The sequence below is a fragment of the Schistocerca piceifrons genome, chromosome 6 (assembly GCF_021461385.2).
Source record: "Schistocerca piceifrons isolate TAMUIC-IGC-003096 chromosome 6, iqSchPice1.1, whole genome shotgun sequence".
NCBI lineage: Eukaryota > Metazoa > Arthropoda > Insecta > Orthoptera > Acrididae > Schistocerca > Schistocerca piceifrons.
Genome location: NC_060143.1, coordinates 282,457,389 through 282,469,827, shown reverse-complemented (window position 1 = coordinate 282,469,827; position 12,439 = coordinate 282,457,389). Strand labels below are relative to the sequence as shown.

Here is a 12,439-nt window from a genome sequence, read left to right as displayed (position 1 = left end):
TTGTAACAGATTCCAGCACAACCATAGACTGTCATAGCCATAGCAGATATTTATGACGTCACCCGGAGAACGGTCCGTTAATTACGTAATTGTCTGGTGACGTCAACACAGCCCAAACTGTGTTCATATACATCCGCACACGTCGGACAGTACGAGCAGTACAATTATAATAAAAATTTCAAGAGCAGGTCTACTTGTGCAATGTACAACTCTTTTTCCGCACAAAAATTGGAGCAAATCCAAAGACGTATTGAGACCTCGTATTAAAATTTCGTGGTAGATACTGTTACATAACGTCGGTGTGCCAAGAATGTTTCGTAATCCGTAATTGTTGTGATCATCACCCTTACTATGAGGAAAAGTCAAATCATTATACCTGCGATTAATAAGAACTAGTTATACAATATGGTCTTACATTTTTTGTACCAAGTGAATGCTGTACGCTCTAAAATAGAACTTCCCCGAACTGCCATTGCAAGATGGTCTTTCCCACTCTATAGTTCTTTCAATTTTTTACGTAAAAAGTGCAGGCAGTTTTCGAAATACCATCAATTCTCGTTTGAAACAGTGCACTTTGTGTAAATTTTTTCCATTGTATTGATTACAATCCTGAGTCCAGCACGTCTGCAATACTTCTTAATAGGACCAATACTACTCTTGGGAAACGTGACTGTATGTATTAGAAAATATCTTCGATGCTGTAGATCACATTATAATGTAAAATAATGAATACACAGAGTTGTGACCGAAGTGAAACAAAAACATTTTAATCATATTCCCAAGCAGCCAAATAGTAGAAAACTCTTATATAAGTCATTGTGCATTCAATTAATCATAGTGCAGCAGTTCAGATGCAAGTCCACGCAACTGGAAATGGTTCACTTATCAAGAATAGAAGTATGAAACTAAAATTTCCCTGTTGACGATGCTAGCCGTCAGTGTAGAACTAGTGCAACCGCGTCTACAGTGCCATCTGCTTCCTGTTACGGCTGATGATGTATGTCAACACAGTAGCGCAAGTTCCACACATCGGTGTCTGTTTCAAAACCGTAAACATGTCAAGTTTTGTGCCTACGAAGTGCAATTTGCGGACAGTATTGGTTTTCTGTTATCATTTTAAGAAAACTCCTGCAGAATCGCGTCGAATGCTTGTCGAAGCTTTTGGCGAACATGCTCTTGTGAAAACAGTGTTTCGAGTGGTTCAAAAAATTCAAAAGTAGTGTTTTTGACGTGAGAAACGACGCGCGTGGGAAACCACAGAAATAGTTCGAAGGCAACAAATTGAAGGCCTTACTGGATGAAGATGATACTCAAGCTCAACAGGAACTCGAGGAACAATTGAATGTGACACAGAAAGCCTTTTGCCTTCGGTTGAAAGCTATGGAGAAGGTGCAGAATGTGGGAAAATGGGATCCGTGTGAACTGAATGAATGCTTGTAAAATTCTGCTCGCCAGTTACAAAAGAAAGTCGTTTCTCCATCGAATAATGACAGGTGATGAAAAGTGGATGTGTTTTGAGAATTCTAAGAGACGTAAATCATGTGTGAATCCAGGCAAACCGTCGACATCCACTGCAAGACCAAACCGATTTGGAAAGAAGACATTGCTCTGTGTTTGTTGGGGTCAGAAGGGTGTTTTCTATTATGAGCTGCTAAAACCTGGTGAAACCGTTAACACTGATCGATACCAACAGCAAATGATCGACTTAAATCAAGCAGTACGTAAAAAACAACCGGTTTATGGAAAAAGGCATTGTTCCACGATAACGCCCAAACAGATGCAGCGAAACGGGTCAGGGAAAGGATCGAGGCGTTCAGATGGGAAATATTAGGGCATGCGGGTTATTCTCTACACATGGCTCCGACCGATTATCATGTATTTGCATCGCTGGAACACACCCTCGCTGAACAACGCTTCAATTCAGAAGAAAATATACGAAAATGGCTCGCTGACTGGTTCGCTTCAAAAGAAGAACTGTTTTTTTGGCATGGCATTCATAGACTGTCGGAGAGGTGGGAGAAATGTATAAATAGCAATGGAGATTATTTTGAATGAAATATTGTTTATCAGTTTCAAAAAACAGACGGGTAATTACTGCAGCCAAATTCCGAATAATAAAATATTATTTATCAGTTTCAAGCAACAGACGTTTAATTATTGCAACCAAATTCAGGTTTCATACTTCTACACCCGGTAAGAGATTAATCTTCTCAATTAGTGTTTAAAAATAAACAGTAGTTCAAATGACCATTCAAGTCTGAATGAATTAATTAATCATTAATAGACTAAGCTAGAAAGTTTATCATGAGGTAAAGGCAATCTAGGAAGTTTGTTACATAGAGATTAAGTGCACTTCAAGGCTCCTTTAGTAGAAGAGTCCACCGAGGGATCAATGTCGAAAGCGATGCTTCATGCTTGTACACTACTCGGTTTCTTTCTTAACGTACAGCAGTTGAGAGTGTCCAGGACTGCCCCGCAACTGAAACTGGCTGGCTAGGTGCAGTGCGACTAATTAAACACTCGTTGCATCTACGATGACTTGTTCCACTCCCTTAGAGTCAGAATCTGGTGACTGTAGCACCGCCAGTGGCAATGTAGGCACTATGGGAAGCAAGTTTACGCAGTGACTTCCGTAGGCCAGCCGGCAAACATGTTATTACTTTCTGGTGGTGGACGTCAGCCGGTGTTATTGCTTACTGGTGCCTATGGGTGTGGCAAGCAGTTATTCTCGACTGTGTTGCAGTGTAGCTGAAGTCCTAAGATACTGCAAATATACTGTGCAACATAATTAGAGGGTTTCGTTTTCGAAAACCCACAATTGTCACCCGTTTCTACGGGTAATATAGCTCAATCTTCTTGTGTAACAGCATCAGAGCATGGCGCCGTGCGACATCATCCTCGGTCTTAGCGACGCTCCGAACGGCAAAGTGTCGACACATGTAAAATAAAAAAGGCCACACCTTGGGACTTGATTAGAGGTATAAGGTGCGTTAATGACGTCACACTGGCACCACAATTATGCCCAACGCAGTAATAGATGTGTCATATAATGGGAAGATCATCACATTCGTATTACCCGCATTTCACCCTTTCTTTTGACAACTCTCTGTGACGTAAGTGCCCAGCATTGAAATCGTGTCATTTACACATGTGTGGCCGAGGGAAAAATTTCAGCAAAACCGCCGCTTAGAAGCTACGCGGAAAGACCTCGAAGAGTAGCGTAAAAGACCTCAACGGAACCACCCTTTCCCTTGCTACGAAGATTGTCAGGCATTTCACTGTTGAGAAAGACTGTTCCAATGCGATGAGCGCCAGGGCGACATTCTTGACAACCTTCTCTCTGTAAGGCTGCGACCACACTGATGGTGATATAACCCCTCTGGAGGGCGCGATCGCAAGATTTGTTCTGGTGTACAGAGCGAAACCGCAAGGAACTATTCACAACTTTCGACGAAATTTGAATGTGATCTGAAGCAGCAAAGCATGTCTCTGTTTCTTCTTCACACCTTTTTCTCACTTTTCTGGGGCGTGGTCATGGGGGAACGGGAATTGCAAAATCGACACATGCGTGAATAAAATGTCAAGGGCTCCTCTAAGACCCCCAGCTCGACAACACCCCCAGTCCCACCGGCGCAACGTTGTCGCCCATATTAAAAACACACAGACTCGCACACCCACTGGCCTAAGTACCTCTTCGTTGTTGCTGTAGCACCTGAGTGCAGGCACTCTGGCTCTAAGGGGTGTCGAGGGGGTTGCCTGCTTCAGTGGACCCTGGCGGTTCCATCCTGTTTCCTAGAGCAAAACTGGCAGTCGCGCTACACTCCTAAGGGGCCAGATCACCCTCAATGGGGTTGTAGCCCCACGATGTCCTTGCAGAAGGGCTGAATCGTCTGAGGGGTGACAGTAGCGTTGAACGCGTCCAGAACATCGTCCTGTCGCTCACCGCACTGCGAACTGTCGTTTGCGATCGTGCAATGTTTGGGAATCAACGCATCAAGAGAAGGAGTGGTTTCTTTGACGGACCTTATGTCACCTCAGGAGGCCTTTTCGTATCCATCCTGAGCGGCGATTGGTCTGAAACGTTTTTCTCGGCCTTCCACAAGGAAATAGTGTGATTTTAACGTTGGGCGTCGCGTTTCTGATCTCCATCGTAGATGCGTCAAAAGAGGGGATGAAATGTGAGTAAGTGGGGATGTGACATGTCCACGATGGAACTGCGGTGAAATTTGGTGTAAATGTCACATCGTTAAACTGCCTGACACCTCACCTCTCGACTCTGACTTTACTTGGTGTCTGAGGCGTCGCCAAGACCGTGGGTGAGGTCGCAGGGCTCCACGCTTTCGCACCATTACAGAAGAAATATGTGGGAACCTTTGAGATAAACTTCAAACTTTTGCGTCCGAATGGGAGACAGTTACGAGTTTTCAAAAAGTGCCCCTTCAACTGTGTTGCACAGTATAGTATCATCGCAGGGCGATGAGTTTTCGCTATAGCAAGCAGAAATCTACTAATACAGTATTGTTGACCCCCGTTTAGATGACAACCGAGGTGTTTAATTTGACATCCTGTATCGAACAGTCAGGTACCGCAAACATCTCTGAAAAAATACAGAGAATCAACAGTTATATTGAAAGGGTACAGTATCTCCCGACATTGAAAATAGGTACAACATTCTTCGTTATTCTTGTCAGAACAACATATTTTTTGTAATAATAACTCAATTTCACTTAATACACCGAAGCCGGATACCAGTGTAGGAGAGAATGAAAATTTATTTATTTAATTGATCACATGTGCACTCCCACAAAATAAATCCCTACATCCAGTTTGGTGAGATCTGTGAAATGAATGAATGTATGGTCATCTGATAACCGCAGATAGTGAATGTGAATATATGATCATCTTTGAGACGGTCCTTTGGTCACCTTTGGTGGAACCAAAGAGATGAAATTTACCTGAGCTTTGAGCGCCTGAAATGTGGCTGACCAATACAGTAGCAAGGTGCTCCCCCACTTCGGCAGAAGTGCGAGATGACCTGAAGAACGGCCATGTTTCAGCACTCTGGCGCTGGATCTTGTGTTGGTAAGACCTGTCTTAGGTGTCCTCCGTAAAGACAAAAGAGTGGAGAAAATGGTATGCATGTGAAATACTTAAGAGTAGTTCGGAATAATTATTTCTCTATTTCAGGAACTTTTGGGGGGAGAATTAAATGACAGGCAGGTAATATTAAGGGGATCGTAGTAATCTTCGGAAGTGACCAACGGTCACAGTGAAACCACGTGTAGCAATAAGTTGAAATACTTGCGAGTGCTAGTACTAAGTTGGAATACTTGCGAGTGCTAGTACTAAGTTGGAATACTTGCGAGTGCTAGTACTAACTTGAAATACTTCCGAGTGCTAAAGTTAAGCTGAATTACTGGCGTGTGTACTATAAGTTGGAAATATTTAAGAAATGGCGTGTGCAGGACTTGAAATTAGAGACGAGTACTTCTACGTGCTGAGTACTGTGTGAGTCTCAATCTGTGTATGAGACAAAGGATAAAGAGAAGTACTCGTCCATGGTATCAGTTGAGGACCCGCGTGTGTGACGAATATGTTCTTAATATTACTTTGCGTGTTATGTTTCCGTGTGACGCTGGATTCAAACTCTAATACTCTGAGAGTGAAGCAAGGTGAGTCAGCCATCTACCCAGCAACGCCACTTGGCTTGCATTGCACAGTAAGACGTGCGTATATCCTCCAGAGTTCGTAGTAGGAAAGAAAAGTTACGAAGTGGGGCAGTGTCGTGTGAAACGGGGATGAGTACTGATTGAAGTGGGGAAGCTGAAAGTGATGTGATTCTAACGTTGTGACTACTCTATGTGTTGTATTGTACGTAGCCAGTGTGATGTATTTCATGTAATATAAGTATGTGTGGTTTGCATGAGAGAGTAGCAAGATCGGTTCAGAGGCAGTGGGTTATGCATGTTCCTTTTTGTACCGCTCGGTCTGGAGTAAATTTTCGTGATGATGGGTGTGAGAGTCGAAGTGTGGGATATAGCAAAAGATCCACCATCCTATCCAGAAAGTGCACTGTAGCGTTAGATAATTACGAGACCATAAGATAGAGAATCACCAATGTAAAGCCATGCTCACTGGGCGGAGTTTCTCATGTGTAATTATTGTATAAAAATGTAACAATAGAAGAATAGAATTTATCGGAATAAAGATAAAGATAGTGAAAAGAAAAAGATTGGTGGCCTTGTTCTTCGAAAAGTGTGTAGTCATCATATCCAGAATTTATAATGTGTGCGCCATTCACATCCAGTGCGATGGCCATGTGTTGATCAAAGCCGTTGAGTAAGAAAGAAAATGCGGTATTGCCAGTGCGTAGTGAACACTCAGAGTTGTGTAAATTACTAATAGTCAGATGTGTGTTATCAGTTTCCGTTGCGTAATGTTCAAACATGAGAATAATTTGTAGCTTAATTGTGAGTACTAGTGCTCATAATCAGTCATTGATGTTTTGCGATAAATAAGAATAAATCCACTCCCGCATTGTTGCAGGTAGTTTTATAATCATAGACGTTCTCTTTCTAGGTTTCCAAAATACAAGTACTTTCAATATTTAATTTGAATGTGTTTGGAGTTAAGTCCCTTTTGCGCGTGGCTGTGGAACTCGCTGTACGTTGTGTGTGTTACCTTCAGCCGATACAGCTGAAATGGTTCAAATGGCTCTGAGCACTATGGAACTGAACATCTGAGGTTATCAGTCCCCTAGACTTAGAACTACTTATACGTAACTAACCTTAGGACATCACACACATCCATGCCCGATGCAGGATTCGAGCCTGCGACCGTAGCAGCAGTGCGGTTCCGGACTGAAGCGTCTAGTACCGCTCGGCCACAGCGGCCGGCACAGTTGAAATGCGAAAGCCTGCAGGCATACTTCATTCTTTTTCTCACAGCACACTTAATTCGTTGATGTGATAGGTCTAATTATTAGATAAATTCCGACGTATGTACAAAGGTGGTATTATTTAAGGAAGTGAGTGATGATTGTAAGGGATTTCCTTTCATTTCCCTTAATTTAAGAGTGCATATTGAATTCATTCTTCTTTCAGTCAGCGGGGAGTGAAAGCATGGCCTGTGCATGCTGGGCCTAAAAATAGGTCGTCGGAGACACTGTGGGCAGCTGCCCAGTGTCGCATTCACTGTTGCAGAGGGCGGCGTGCGTCTTTGACAAGATTCAGGGAAAAGAAAATGTTTATTTGCTGAGGTCAGTGAACTCGCTCAGGCCTCGTCTCAGTGGCGAATATGAATACGGAGTTTCCTCTGAAGGAACAGTGCACACACGCCAACGTGGTCTCCCGCGATAACATTGCACTTTTCTGAAGTGGCCACTGGCGCCTCCTCAGGCAAGTATTTTGCTTCGTGTCGACGAGTCGCCGGCGCCATGATTGTCAACACTAAGAAGGCCAAGTTAGAGAAAATGCGGCCTTTGATACGACCGAAATCGCAATCTGTGGGATCTGCGATCTGCCATAGGGCGGAATTGGCAAGATTTTGAAATGGAGAGCCTGGATAGGTCGGGAGTCTTCAGTCTTCCAAAAAGTGACGCTGAACCTTCCAGGATAAAAGAGTGCCGAGTTATTCGATTGGAGAAATAAAGTACGTGATCTCATATTGGTTAAAATGATCATCTTGCCGAGCACAACACCATGAAGGAGCAGGGGAGCAAAGTATTTTGATTTATTCATCCGGAGACATAGAAAGGACCCTTCCTCATCACGTCAAGAAGAAATCTGACTCCTTCCGCTGCCCGTAGCAGAGGGAGGAATGGACTTGGAGAGGAACAGTCGATTCACTGGCAGCACGACAGCACCATCTGGTGGGACCTCGCCACGCCTTGTCTCTGACAAGCTATGTAAGGTTCATAGTTAAACGGCCTACGAGTTCGTGGAGGATGATAGATGCGTGGTTTCGAAGTGGTTCAAATGACTCTGAACACTATGAGACTTAACATCTGAGGTCATCAGTCCCCTAGACTTAGAACTAATTAAACCAAACTAACCTAAGGACATCACACACATCCATGCCCGAGGCAGGATTCGAGACTGCGACCGTAGCAGCAGCGCGGATCCGGTCTGAAGCACCTAGAACCGCTCGACCACAACGGCCGGCGCGTGGTTTCAAATTAATCAGTCATTGTATGGTTACCTCCCGCCTATGATAACACCCTTTGGGTTTATATTTCTCTTTACTCATCAACCTTCCAATGCAATCTTCACAACCGATCAATTTAGCAGTCAGTTGATACGATTTCTTGTACATTCAGTCTGTTCTGTCACAACCTCCCCAGTCCTTTCCTTCCGGAGATACCGAATTATCACACGTTCACATGTGTACGTATATGCACTCATTCGCCAGTAAGGTGTATTCGACTCATTTTTGTTCTGAACAGTCACTGAATTTTGGAACCGATAAATGTATGTGACTTGTAAGCCATGTTTCATTACTGTAGCTGGTAGCCCCATCTCTAGTCAGTAATTACTAATGTTAAATCAAGGCATACAGTTGCGGTCCATGTGTTACGACGAATCATTTCCTTCAGTTTTTTAGGGCAAAGCTTCAAACTCCCATACATTCGTCCAGATGTATGTTATCTCTGGTCTCCATACGGCATGTTCTGGGATGCTGCTGTTGAGAGCGACTCTTCCAACGTTATTCCCCATCTTCCTCCAATGCGAGATCGTGCTATAAACCTAATGATCTCGTCGTCTATAAGAAATTTAACGTTAATCTTTTTTTCTTTTAGAGCAGCCTGTGAACCAGTGGCGGAGTAGTAATGAAAGGAAGGTAAATCTTTATGTGAACAAATTTCTTATCGCCATAGAAAGAAGTCCACAGTCGTCTGAAAATAGAATGATGTAAAATAATTGGCTCGAAACTTTGTCATCTGCTGAATAATGTATTTAACGTGAAACAGTTTCTGCAGTAGGTGTTTGTCAAGCTGACTGGACAAATCAGGTTAGTCATTATCTACCCAGCAGTGTAGCTACTGTGACATTTTTATAAATTCTAGAGGCAAGGACGGCGGGATATCTGAAAATGCATTTTTGCTTCCGATCTGTGGGTACCTCATTGCTTCTTTTGCAGATGTAAAACAGGTGCTGTCTACCGCTTCGACTAAGCAGCCTCAGCCGACGTGCCACTTCGCTAGTGCTTACCTTAACGGCTCAGTTCTTCTCCGTTCATTACTGTAACTCGTTACACTCACAGTATTAAATTTTCTTTTAATTTGTCATTGCAATTGATTAAGGTATATCGTGATTTTTGTCGCCGTAATAATTAGGAGAAAGTCTGTGTCTCGTACATTCAATAGATTTCGTCCACAATGACTATTTTCGAGGAATCAGTATGTACAGATCAAAGTAATTAGCACAAAAATATTTCAAGTGTAAGCCTTTCGATTAAAATCTCATGTGATTGGGCTCAAATTTCATCCAAAATATTTTGCTACTGATTTAAGACAAAGTTTGGCATGCTCATGTCGTCTAAGATGGATACGGTGGATATGACTGGAGAAGCGCGTCTTACAGTCTTCATTTTTTTTTTAAGAGAGGTTGTGAGTGGCGGCAGAGAAGGGGTTAGAGGATGTTGAAAGAATCACTGCATAGAAGGGTGCAATATTACTTTTAAAAGCGAGCACACTTGTATAAAGTGGACTGTATTATCTAATTTTCTGAAGAAGTATTCGGTAATCTATGGGCCCAGCTTGACCCCAGTTCCTGACGAAGTATTCGGTAATCTATAGACCCAGCTTGACCCCAGTTACATAGGGCTTTAATGTGAAAGTTAAGGAAACATTTACTGACTACGACGACAGGACAGTATTTCGTTTTGAAGTTGGTAACCAGACCGATGACCACTAAAAGACATTTACAGAACTCCAATAATTTCAAACACACACCATCAGATTATATGACTTGTCGCTCTAACAAAGTAGGCGAGTGTCAGCAATATGTCTCGTGGTCTTAGCGTGGCGTGCTTACCTTCTGCCGTTAGGTCAGACGATAGAAATGCCGCTTGCACGCTTAGAGTAGCAGATTGACGGTGACCAACTTTAAACAAAACTTGATTAATTTTCACACACATTTATTAAAATAATAACAAGCATAAAATTACTTAACTTGATTCTGGATGCTATTTACAATTGACAATATGAAGTTCCTTTGGTCTTGGTACGTTAATCTTATTCTCACATATCTCTGATACTTGACAAAAGTGTCTATACATTCATCTTCGTGGCTATGTACAGGAATATGGTAATCTTATTACGCACAGACTGAAACTTGACTATAGACTGCTACAGGCTAATGCAGACTGGTGCAGACAAATGTAGACTGATTAATCGGAGGTCTGTACACTCGTTTTAATACCTCGCGCGTTCATGTATCACTGCGCGAGTGTGATCCGCGAGGAGAAAAGGTTCTACATTAGCAGCAATCTCATTGGCTGTGTTATGTATTAATACGTGGATCGGCGGAAGCACAATTTGGTCCGTCTCTAAGGCAGCGCTATCTCGTAGTGCGGAGACGGACGAGCGCTGCGCCTGCGCTGTTGTGCTTAGCGGGGCGCGCTCTAGTGGGAAAGTTGTGTACGCCCTGACTATGCGGAACTATGTACACAACAAATATCTTCAAAGGTTCTAAAGAAACAGGCTTCAGATCGATAGACCAAAACGTCTGTGGAATGTGATTGTCTAAAATAAAACAAATAATACCGGTTTACCTAAAAACGAGTTCATTAAAAAGAAACCAAAACAAATAAAGCTGCTTAGTATGCATCCGCCACACGCTGGAAAATGTGGTCCGTAAGAATGGACCAGAATTTGCTTACGGCAGACCCAATACGCTGCTCAGTACATTCCCCGTTTCCTAGGCAACAAGTTGGAACACGCACCAGGGCACAAACATACAATATAGCCTGGTGAATACAGAAGTAATTTGTAAGTGAAATGAGTAAAACTTCAGTCATCAGATTACACCCTGGCAACGTAGTCAAAACATTTGTGAAAAGTCGCTAAAAGATAATAAGGTACCTGGCCAAGGCAACTGAACTGGTGATAATCACGGCCTCCTAACTCAGCCAGAAAAGAGAACTACGAAAAGCTGGAGCAGTGGGGATTTTACACATATAGTTCACTGGCAGAACAGAAATATATTTTACACAGTTCCAACCACATTGCACACAATTCAGCTTTTATTTTTTATTTAATTAAAGGGCCAAGCAATGAGAACTCTATTTAAAATTCAATGTCAGTTTAAATAATTTACAGAAAATTTAAAGTTAGCGTTAACCTAAGAAGACTTAATATTCTTCAAGGCGAGGCACGCCGTACATAGGGCACAGACGCAATAAGGCTGAAGAGGTAATAAACACGGACGTAAATCTAAACAGCAGTACCAGGACAGAACAGCCTTAATTATTAAATGTTGAGAATAAAAGATGATTTAAAGTTGACTGATCAGAAACACCTAAAACAATGAAAAATAATTGAACACCAATATCTAGAAAGATAACTTTAAACCAAGAAAAACACATTCATTGTGGATTTAACACATTTTCCAATACCACAAGAATAATTAAATTACAACAGATTAAGGTGTATGTTGGAGTCCACACACACGTCAAAATTTGCGTAAGGTGAAGGCAACAAGCTAAAGGAAAAAAATTCAGATTTATTCCAAGTGTAACTTGAACAGGCACATTAAGCAGTGAACCTGCTGTTGGAGCAAACAGCGCGAAAGAGAGACAGTGCGAGAGCTGACGAGCGTATGCACTCCAAATGACGCAAACGGCCGGCTAAGCATGCCGACGGGGAGTAAGTGGGGCCCGATCCTAGGTACCACGTACCACCAATGGAGCGCAAGAGATTATCAACGACAGTTTCGTGCAGCAGAAATAATTTTAATTAGACAGAATTCCAACAGACAGCAATGCATCAAATAAATAACTCCTAGGACAGCATTAATTAATACGAGCTCTTATCAAAAATTTAACTGACTTTTATAAATTAACCAAAAGTCTTAAGAAACCAGCTACAAATATTTAAAAAAAATAATTTCAGCAATAAGATAATAATATCAGAAAATATTTTATTTTAGCAAACCATTAAAGCAGCTGCAAGGACTCCCGCATGCCATTCAAAGCTCATCAGTACACACATTAGTCCTCAGCGGTTCGGAGAAAACAGATGCGTCCTCTAAAAGACTAAAATTTATCTGAGCCACTTAAATAGAACAGACGAACTATATAATTTCTTACACAGCATAGGCCTTCACCATTAGCTTTAAAGAAAATGGAACAACAAAAGCAAACTGTAAATAGGTCAATAAAACAGCAAAAGAGACACACATTCCGACATGAACAATTAATGATCCGTGGCAACGGGTAA

General features: G+C 42.2%; 1 long non-coding RNA gene across 1 annotated transcript in view; it reads left to right on the top strand.

Annotated features, from left to right (window-relative positions):
• LOC124803032 overlaps positions 1–12,439 on the top strand; it is a 1,832,333-nt gene that overhangs the window by 961,331 nt on the left and 858,563 nt on the right. The window lies entirely within an intron of this gene.